Source organism: Mandrillus leucophaeus, unplaced genomic scaffold (genome assembly GCF_000951045.1).
Source record: "Mandrillus leucophaeus isolate KB7577 unplaced genomic scaffold, Mleu.le_1.0 Scaffold389, whole genome shotgun sequence".
Lineage (NCBI taxonomy): Eukaryota > Metazoa > Chordata > Mammalia > Primates > Cercopithecidae > Mandrillus > Mandrillus leucophaeus.
In genome coordinates this window covers 1842855-1854210 of record NW_012104131.1, presented here as the reverse complement: position 1 = coordinate 1854210, position 11356 = coordinate 1842855, and the positions used below count along the sequence as shown (strand labels likewise).

At 34.3% G+C, this 11356-nt stretch overlaps 1 protein-coding gene across 1 annotated transcript in view; it reads left to right on the top strand.

The window, feature by feature from the left end:
- The first annotated feature begins 2884 nt into the window (after nucleotides 1-2884).
- Nucleotides 2885-11356, top strand: part of CSRNP3 (cysteine-serine-rich nuclear protein 3) — a 229290-nt gene continuing 220818 nt past the window's right edge. The window contains exon 1 of the mRNA XM_011990990.1: nucleotides 2885-2978. The gene's annotated coding sequence lies outside the window, so the exon portion shown is untranslated. The remainder of the gene's footprint in view (nucleotides 2979-11356) is intronic.

Genomic DNA, 11356 nt, shown 5'->3' with positions numbered 1-11356 from the left:
CATATTCATCATTTCATATAGCTATACTTTCTTGTTGTTTTTGTGGAAAGAGTAGCTGACATCTACTTTTTTTGCATGAAACACACAATACAATTTTATTACCTGTAGTTCTCATATTCTACATTAGATCTCTAGACTTGTTCATCATATGTACATATATATGTATTGTGTGTGTGTATATATATATATACACTTCTTTGTATCCCCCGACCCACATCTCCCCATACCCCCAGTCCCTGCCTCTGGTAATCACTGTTTTGTTCTCTATCTCTATATATTTGATTTTTTAAAATAAGGATTCTGCATATAAGTGAGATCAGGCAATATTTTTGCGTCTGGATTATATCACATAGCATAATGTCCTCCAGGCACATCCACATAGTGGCAAAAAGCAAGATCTATTTTTTAGGACTGAATAATATTTCATTGTATATTTATACCACATTTTTATCCCCTTGTCCGTCAATGAATGCTGAAGTTGTTTCGATATGTTGGCTATTGTGAATAATGCTGCAATGAACACAGTAATACAGACATCTTTACAAAGTTGTGATTCCATTTTCTTCTGAGTATATGCCCAGAAGAGAGACTGCTAGATCATATGGTAGTTCTATTTTTAATTTTTTTACAATCATCCATACTGTTTTTCATAATGCTGTAGCAGTTGACATTGCCACCAACAGTGTACAAGAGTACTCTTTTCTATACACTCTCTCCAACATTTATCTGCAGACATTTTGATAATAGTCATCCTAATAAATATGAGGTGGTATTTCTTAGTAATTTTGATTTACATAGCCCTGAGGATTGGTGATGCCGAGTACATTTTCATAAACCTGTTGTCCATTTTTAGGTCTTCCTTGGAGAAATAGCTATTCGGGTCTTTTGTTCATTTTGTATTGGGTTTGTTTTTCCACTGTTAAATTGTGTGAGTTCTTTATAAAATTTTTATATTAAACCCTTAGGGTGCTCATTTATTTTCATTACTTTAACCAAACTCTAGATGCTAGGGGTTCCAAACTGAACCTGCACCCCAGCCTTATTTATGAGTTTAACTGACTATTTAATATTTTAATCTGGATATCCAAAAAGTTCAAAATGTCCAAACTAATTTTGTTATTTTGCTCCCAAATCTCTCTCTCTCTCTCTTTTTTTTTTTTTTTTTTTTTTTTTTTTTGCTATCTGAGATAATGGCACTATCATCTAAACAGAAGAATTCTGGTTAGAATTTGTGCCCAGCAAACACTTGCCTACAAGTCTCTGTCTACAATCATATTTGACATAGAAATCACCTGGGAGAGCTTGCTAAAAATGCTGAGTCAGAAACTCCTCAAATGCTTATTCATTAAATCCGGAGGAGGCCCATGAACCTGCATTTTTCATAAGTCTTCCCCCAGTGATTCTGATGCAGAAGGCCCCGAACAACCACTTCTAAAAACGCTGTCTGTCCTAGGGATCCCTCCAGTTATGCCTAGCAATAGGAACACAAAGGCTTTGAAAGTATTTTTCACAGCAGAGGACTTGGGGGTGGGAATAAGAGATAGTTTAATCTTCCGCATAATCTTTAGCAGAGCCTCCCAAAGCTACTCCAAATAACAGTGCAAACTAAGTAAAATCAGTGCATTTCTATCTAAAGTTAGTGTCAGGTTAAGTCACCAGCATTCCCCTCCTAACAATATTGACACCCCTAAGCCCTTCCTGTACAGTTATTCCTGGACTAAAGATTTACCATCATGCCAGTAACTCTTAAAGAATACTTGCTTGCCCTCTCCTCTTATTTTACTCCCTTTGGCCTTATTCCCATGAGGACACATTACTGATTTAAGAAATTGAAGAGCAAGGCTTATAAATATCTCAGGTAGACAATACATACATCTATAGTGGTGATATCGACTGTTTATGTCTTCCTAAGGAAATTTTTCAGACCACCTCCACTAGAGGAAGCTCAGTTGAGAGAATTTTTATCATAAAGATAAAAATTTATGGCTTGTATTGCAGTATTTTAAAAATTAACCTGTTTGAAACTGCAGATGAATTTGCTTTATTGCCTTTAAAAAATCCTAATTTGGTGTTTTCTTCAATTGTCCTTTAATGCATGCTATGCCTCTAGGTTCAGAAGTGAAATTATTTTTGTTCAAGTTTATTAGAATAAAATCGGAGTTCAACTGGTCACTTTGAGGCATGGCAACCAAGTGACGGATCTCTTTTTAATCTTTAACAAGTTCTATTATTCACAAATTGATGGCATTTAAGGAATCTGAAGTAATATAAACCACATAACTTTGAAATATTTGAATATTCTAATGCTCAGAATGAAATATTTTTCATACTGGTTAGGCCTCGAAACTGGGTTTGAAAGAAAACATTGTCGAACAGAGGTCGTAGTGCAAATAATACAAAACATAAAAGTAAAGGGTGTTGATTCATTTTAATTTTATCTCTTTGCAAACTGAATATGCATAATGTCATCTTGATGTTCAGTCTCCCTCCTTTATTTGCATATCAAAATGTATAATGGAGGAGGTACTTTTTTTCATTGAGAAAAATCAGTGGGAACTGAAAAACAGGCAATTTCCCTAGGTTTTACTATGAGCATTTTGCTTTGATTTCGGGTAGGTGAAGCATTGACTAAGTCTGTTTTTCTAAATCCAAAGCAAGATTTTTTACTTCAGCTGAGGTCATCTGCAGACATTTCCCATAGTTTGGAGCTATTTTTTGAAACATCTTGCATCTCTGCTTTTCTCTCCATATTTCTTTTCTCCACTCCCTTCCTCTCTCCCAGCTGCAGGGATTCGTCCTCTAAAAGAGTGGAGGTGGGAGGGAACAAGGAATGGAAGCAAAGCAGGGAGCATGAGCTAGAGAATGCCAGGATCTGGCTTTTGTTATTGGTTGGCTGCCGCCTGATGGATAGACGAGGGAGGAGTGTACTCTCTTCAGTGTGTTCTGACGGAGCCGAAGTACAGAAACCATATTTACAGGTAAGAGCAAAAAATAAAAAAAAAAGAAAAGAAAATTCTTTTTTTCTTTAAAGGAGAATGCTTCTCAATTTTTACTGAAACAATTTTATGATAGGAAAATTATTCTGAGGACATTTTCCGAAAGCGTGCCCTTTTATTACTTGAGGAAGCTTTGCAATAAGCTTGCTGTTCTTTCTCTCTGCAAAACCCTTAGCTGATTAAAAACAAAACAAAACAGTCACCAGAGGCATGTCTTATCCTAAATAACTTTCTATGCAAGTGTCATTGAAGCAAAATTAATAGATAAAATGAATCATCATGTGTCTCTTTAAAAATGTTTAATTCAAGCTTATGTTACTAGGAATCGCAGGAAGGATGAGAAAACCTCGGTAAATTCCACAGGTCCTGAGAAAATGGAGCCTTCTGTGAATATACAATATAAAATTTCATGTGGTGACTTTTAATGTTGACAATACAGTAAAAGGCTAAGGAAAACTATTTTTGCAGGTTATAGACTCTTTCAGCACTAATTTAGAATGAATGATTTGTGTGCATTTAAGCCCTTTTATTTAACTTACTCCTCTTGATAAATCTCATGTTGTTCAATAGTTGCATTATTTTATTCAGTAAACTTTAAGCTTACGTGATAATTAATGATTTGTCTCTTTGTTAACTTACATGGAGCCATTTTTATTTTAAAGCACAGAAACCTAATTTTGAAGGATTAAACATTGCTGTAAAAAACAGCATCTTAACGGGCATGTTTCATTGGTAGTTTAATTTATCAAACACATCTAGATGAGAATTCCATCAGAGCATTTATATTGTTGATAATATCTCTAGGCAATATTTTTTTTAACAACTTTACTAGTTGCTTATATCTCCTAATATGGTCCTTTATATTCCCTTAGGGAAAATAAGGACAAGTTCTAAGTATGTACAATAAATAACACACTTGTAGTAAAAACATACAAAAAAATTGAACACCCAGTCACTTAATTCTATAGTTACTTTAATTCATAAATATAGATCATTTAACGGTGGTAGACTCTCATTAAAATTGAGCTTTCAAGAATTATTACTAACTTGAGTACACTGGCAATCAATTAATACCTGTTGATTATAATAATAAAAGTCTTTCAATGAGGTAAATAATTTGTTCATACATATTTTAATACCTTTTTCAATGAATCAAAACTAATAGGAATGACTATATAATTTCTAAGTATTTTTTGCTATTGTTTTTCTTGTTAATTGTTTTTCAATTTTTTTTATTTATTGCACTCTTTGTTTGAGACAGATTTTGTCTTTGAATAAACAGACACAAATATAATAGTTCTTGTAAAATTAAAATATGAGTGAGAAAATTGCTGAATATTAGGTATGAATTATCTAAATGAGTGGAGAATTACCTTAAATTTCCTAAATGTACTAAATATAGTTAATAACATGTTTATATGGATAAGTGTCAAATGAACCAAGTAAGTATTCTGGTATGGTTTATTTTGAACTATTTCTGGATTTCAAAAATTATTACATAATACTGAAATTTCGGCATGTTTCTTATTATTGATGGATCTTTCTGATTTTTTTTAAGCAAAACAATGGTTGAAATTAATCCACCCCTCACCCCAAGATTGAAATGCAAGGTGATATATAAAACCAGATATTCATCTCCTAAAATGTTTTAGAGGAAATAAATCAATGCAGCTATATTTTTTAGAAATTATAAATTCTGAGTAAAGCTACCTCCAGGAATGAAGGGGAATTGATGAAAATTAGAGAGCAGAGTTCCACATGGTTTTAAATTATTCTGTTTCCTTGGAAACCAGCTGCTGCAGATGCATTTTGCTTTCTTTGGCTAAAAATATCACCCTTTTAATAATCACTAAGGGAGAGGACTGAATAAAACTAGAGTATATTGTTGCTGCTTTTTATAATTTCCTTAATGGTTCACATATTTTGGATGAAAAGTAGATAAACCCTTTCTCAATCAGCATTTCCTATCAGCCACTGGCAGACGTCTGCAAGTCTTATAAAAATGAGACAACTGGGGTAGCTTTTACTGCAGAATCCACAGGAAGAGATAGAGAGAGAGAGAATGTGTGCTGGAGTGGAGACAAGAGAGAAAAAAAAAAGCATGAAAGAAAACAGTTAAGAGGTTACTGTCCAAGTGAAGGATGAAACAAGGCAAATGAAAACCATGTAAGGCTTTCAGTGAGAAATGGGAAGGCATCACCATTTTTTTTTCCTTTGGTACAAACATTTTTAAGATTTAAATGTAGGTTTTTAATGGAGCTCACTATATACAACCTTCTGTCCTTTTCACAACACTCTTTCCTTTTTCTCTTTGTGTTTGCAGTGGTTTGCAATATACTGAATAATACAATAAATAAGAAGTATTTTTTAATGTATCAATCACTTTAATCATAAAAAGAAAAGCTTGATATATGTCCAGGCTGTGGATAGTGAGGAGCTTTCGAAACACATTTTGACATTAGAATAAGAATTTTTTAAACTTAATGCCCAAACCATGTTTTTTTAATGCAGTTATTTCCTTACCTTTGTAATCTATTTAATATATATATATATAAATTACACATTCCAACAATCTAAAAGCTATTTGTGTTAATGTTAAGGTAATTAATTTAAAATTTAATATAAATTACTGTAAATGCACATATAACCTTTTTGCTTTATTTGAAACATTTTTGCTTCCTTTGAAAATAAACATTACTTTTATGTAGTTTTTCTCTATAAAATAATCACAATTATCATCATATTCTATCCTAGGCATTTCCTTAATTTAGAACATTTTTATTATAAAATTATATGCTTCAAAGGCAGCGCTGTCATCCCATACACCATTTTTTCAGATCTCTCAGCTGTTTGTTAAGAGGAAAAATCATCATAAAGCTGTTACAGCTTTCCTATTATTTTTACTATAATTCAGATGAGATTCCTAACTCTATTTTCTCTTTACAACTCATTTAAATATTTGTGACATATCGTACTTTATTTTCATAATATTCACCTTAGTCCCATATTAGATTTAGTGTTAGCAGTGTAGCAAATAAAGCACCACATGCTTAAACTATGTGCTAAAATATTTAATATGTAGCCAACATATTCTTTAAAGTTAAATTAATTTGTCATGTCAGTATGTTGTTTTTCAAAAAAAGCTAGGATGGTGGGAAGTATTTCGTTTTTATCAATTAACATGAACAAAGCACTTCAGTGACAGCACTTTCAGCATAAACACTGATGACATTAAAGAGCACGCTAACAACAAATCAGATAGACTAGTAAATGGATTATGTGACCTGTGCAGATAACCCCTATTTAAGGCACGACCAAAATTATCAATGCATGTCAAGATCCTGAAGAGAATGCATTTCGTAGGCTTACTCTCAGCTACAGATAATTTAAAAATACAGCTTGTTAGTCATTTCTACTTACTGCTTCATGCTTCTTTCTTTGCTAAAAGTAGCTTGCCAGAATTGTGGGTGGGTTTTCATGGCCTCTTAAAGTCTCACAAAATATACTAAAGAAAACAAAATACTTAATTACTTCCCCTATAATATAAGTAGACAACTTTACATCTGTAATGGAAATCTTCTAGTTTGGCAAATAACATCTTATTGCTGGAAATGGAGGGGTGGGATTTACAAGAAATGGAAATAACATGAGAGTAAGAAATCTTGGGTCAGATTTCATAATGTTCAAATTGTGCTATATACATAAGGTAATCCAGTCAAATAAAAAAATTACATTAACATTTGTACTATACTACATCGCAACTTAAAGGTATTATTAATCAAATGTTATTTTTGACTAATATATTTAATGCTTGATAGTTTAATACAGGACTTATACAGATATTAAAAGGGGGTTGGTTCAAAACAGCATTATTGCTTTTTAATTACGATTTTGTATGAAGAAGCAAGGAATGGATTTATCCAGCTAATTGTCACATTTGGATATTTCACATATCTCAATGAATCCGTTGGGCGGATCATTTGATTTCTCTGTCAATTGCTTAGATTTCAGTTATTATAATGGTCTAAATTGTTTGAGCTGAAAACTGTTGAATGTGCATGCTCTGAGAAAACACTCAATGTAACTTTTAAGGTATTCAAGATTATAACGATCTAGATAAATATCAGTGCTATTTCTAAGAATCACATATAGTAAGGAAATCACTTTGATATGAGATCAATTTTATGATCAACTTCATGATCTCATATCATGGCCTAAAAAGTAGATAAGCATGCATGTGACTTATTTCCAATAAGCTCTTATATTTTACTTAGATCAAGAGCTTAATATATTATTTTCCAGTACCACAAAGGATGGTGCACACAACACATTTCTCCATTTCTCCTGACTTGTGCATATTCATAAAAATGACATTATTTTAAACAAAAATCACCAACACCATCAAATGTAGTTTTCAAATATTTATATGTGTAGGTATTATTTTATTTTATTTTGTTTTATTTTGTTTTATTTTATTTTATTTTATATTTTAGAGATAGAGCTTTGCTATGTTGCCAGGCTTGAGTGCAGCAGGCTATTCACAGGCAAGATTATAGTGTATTGCGGCCTCAAACTCCTGGGTTCCAATGATTATTTTGCTGCTGCCTCCCAAGTGGCTGGGGGATTGCAGGCTTATGCCACTGTGCCTGGCAAAAGTAATTTTTATGCAAATGTTTATGTCTTTAAACAATATTTACTATAAATTCCTTGGCGAATACTCATTTAAGTCATGTATTACCTTTTCATAGTTTAGTCTTCCATTGCCCTAGAAATGTGGGACTGCCCTGTAGAGAGAACTTCTTCCTGGATTCTTCATTTTACCTATGACAAAATTAAGGGACAGAGAGGACAATGATCATTTTTAGTGGGAAAGTAAGCATTTGCTTATGCAAAATTACAACAGTCAGACACTATGTGTTTGTATTAAATATTGGATGTAGTGCATTAAACACTGGATGAAAGAAAAGCAGAACTTAGAAGGGCTTTGCATGGAGGTGAAAAAGCATGGTGTGGCCAGATGAACTCTGATGCATAACAACACAGGGATTTTAGAGTTGCACAGAATTCTCCACTTCAGACCTGCCCCTGGTATCCAGTGAGCCTAATGACTTTGACCTACTATCACAGTCTCCTTGACTTTTTTAGTTTGCTGTCATGGTCAAAATGCATTTCAGCTTTGTTTTCTAGCAAGTGTGGATACAGTTAGTTGCTGTCATGTTGTGGATATATCACAATATATTTAATAATGAAACAAATAGTTTCCTAAACAGGAGCCCTGAATGTATTTACAAAGATTTTCATTTGCTTTTCTCTCCTCAGGTTAGGCTAGCCATAAAAAATCAATATTTGTCATCAATCATTACCCAGGTAATACTGGTTGTGATGGTGTCAGCATTTTAAAGCAGAAAGATTCTGGAAAGTGTTTCAAAAGTGATTAAAAAAAAGACATCTTTGTTCTGTCTAATCAAAATTCCCTTCTCGTTGCTCATGAAACTCATACTTAAAATTTTAAATGATTTTCCCCCTGTACATCCAAATCAATAAGGGCCCCAAGGGGCTGCTCTCATGCTGCCCACTGAAGTTACCTAGAGCTGAGTGTTAAATGGAAAACTGAGCTTGGGGATGCCATTACAATCTTCTATTTTCAGAGATCTTCCCTCAACATACAAGTAGGGCCAAGGAGAGAAGCTGCAGGCCTGTCCTGTGCTCCCTGCCAGAGCTTCTTGGTGTGTGGTCATTACAGCCACTTTGTGATCTCTCAGTACCCTTTTACTCACTATCGAAATTATCGTTCTTGATGGCAAGGAGTTTCCTTCATCTCTGCATCAACGCCTAATACAATGCCTGATACACAATATGTGCCCCCAAATTGTTTTGCTGACTGAATAGTTAAGCAAATTGTCTTATCAGATAGTCATCTAGCCTCCTCTTACAACCTCTCAATGGCAGACACTCCTTACGTTCTCAGATAGTCTCTTCCTTCCATGTTCTTCTCTGTTAACGTTATTCAGTGTGACAATGTCCATGTCGCCTAAATGTCATTAAGCCAAGCAAAGTTTTGTCTTGCAGACTTTTCATTGTCCAAACGCTATCTGTGCTCTCCTACATTAACAGGGGATTTTATCTGCATGTAGTTCCCATTTCATGCTTCCCTGCTCTGTTTCATTGTAATACTGCTCGGTTTCTGATACACACACAGATTATCATATACTAAATCAATGGGTTAATTGTAAATTAATGTAATTAACTGTAATTGTTATATTAATATATAATACAAGTGTTAATGTTTGTGTAAGAAAATCTAGTAGTATATATTTAACCAATCTCTGAGTGCTCTCATACATCCACTCTTAGTCAATGAATCCCCATTCTCTTGAGTTAAATTTGTTCAACAACATTTGATTAAAGTTAAAATTGTTCATCATTATTTTTATGCTGCTCTGGGCTCACTTTCTGCCATTTGTGTTCTGTACTGGTGAACAATTCTAAGCCATACTGCCTGGTAAGTGACAATGCTGAATAAACTACAAAGAAAACAAGTGTGCATGCTTGCATGCTGTGTGTCACTGGGGTTTACTATGCCTAAAGGTAAAAGTAAGCAGATAATATGGGACTGGTAGAAGTCCTTTGATGTAAATATCACCACAACTAGGTAAAAATGACCAAAAGAATAACGAATGAAATATCCTGATGAATTTAATCTGAAGGAAAAGGAGTACTTACCAATGTACCATAAATGTGTTCATTTACATGGAGCTATACTGTGGTATACATATAACCCTTAAATATGTGATTCAGCCATGCAGGCAGCATGCCTATTTCTAGAAATGCATCCTTTGAGCTAATGGGGTACAGTGACTTTGGCTTATCTCTCTGGTTCTTTAGGTAGTGCAGGATAATCATTGATGGGCTTCCTAATTGCTTGATTTTGCAATCAAACAGACATACTCTCTTATTGCCTGTGTAAATTTGGACCAGTTGCTTAAACTATCTGAGCCTTAGTTTTCTTATCTGTAAAATTTGGTTATCTACCTGCGTAGTATTGTGAAGATTGGCAGGTGTACATAGAGGACTTTTCAGCGCAGAATTTGTAGTATAGTAAGCCATTGTGTGCTATTTTTTGTTGTTGTTGCTAGTCATGCTTTTCTGTTTATAAGTCAAGAATGGAAGGAGCAAAATTATCCTCAGTATTTGTAATGACTTCCTAAGTATTATTGCTTGCTACTGTGTGAAAAAAAATCCCTCTTGATTGGCTGGATTTTCTATTTTTTCCATATTAACTACAATTAAATTGCTGGGCATCATCTGGTAAAGTTAGTATTGTATAAGAAAGTGCAATTGTGAAAACAAATCCTAGAATTATTAAAGAAGAGCAAAGGTAAGACCTTCAAAATATTAATATCAAGCATTTTCAATATTGGGGCATAGTTCTCAGAAATGTAATTGAAGATTTCATAAAAATGTTCTATGGTTAAATAAATTTAGGGAAATCTGGATGATATTTAAATAATATCCATTCCTGTTAAGTCTTTTCTATGCTAACGTACACTAAGACTTTTAATGAAGGGTATGTAATATTAAGAACTTGTAGGCCAGGCACAGTGGTTCATGCCTGTAATCCCAGCACTTTGGGAGGCTGAGGCAGGCAGATCACATGAGGGTTAGAAGTTCGAGACCAGCCTGACCAACATGGTGAAATCTCGTCTCTACTAAAAATACAAATATTTGTATACATTAGCCAGGTGTGGTGGCAGGCACCTGTAATCCCAGTTACTCAGGAGGCTGAGAAAGGAGAATCGCTTGAACCCGGGAGGCGGAGGTTACAATCAACCAAGATCATGCCACTGTACTCCAGCCTGGGCAACAGAGCCAGACTCCATCTCCAAAAAAAAAAAAAAAAAAAAAATTAGACCCGTAGGCCAAGCATGGTGGCTCACACCTGTAATCCCAGCACTTTGGGAGGCAAAGGCAGGTGGATCACTGAGGCCAAGAATTTGACACCAGTCTGGCCAATGTGGTGAAACCCGGTTGCTGCAAAAGATACAAAATTTAGTCAGGCATGGTGGTGAGTGTCTTTAGTCCCAGCAACCTGGGAGGCCAAGGCAGGAGAATTGCTTGAACTTGCGAGTTGGATGTTGCAGTGAGCCGAGGTCACCTCTCGGCACTCCAGCCTGGGTGACAGAGTGAGATCCTGTAAAAAAAAAAAAAAAAAAAAAAAAGTGGAAAAAGGTTCCAAACTGTTTCATAAAAGGGTAATATGCTTTTTAAGTATTATCCCATGACCCAGAAATAAAACTTTAGAACGTTAAATAATTGTGACGTGATGATAGCCTTTGCTTCCATAGGATGAGAATTTGGTT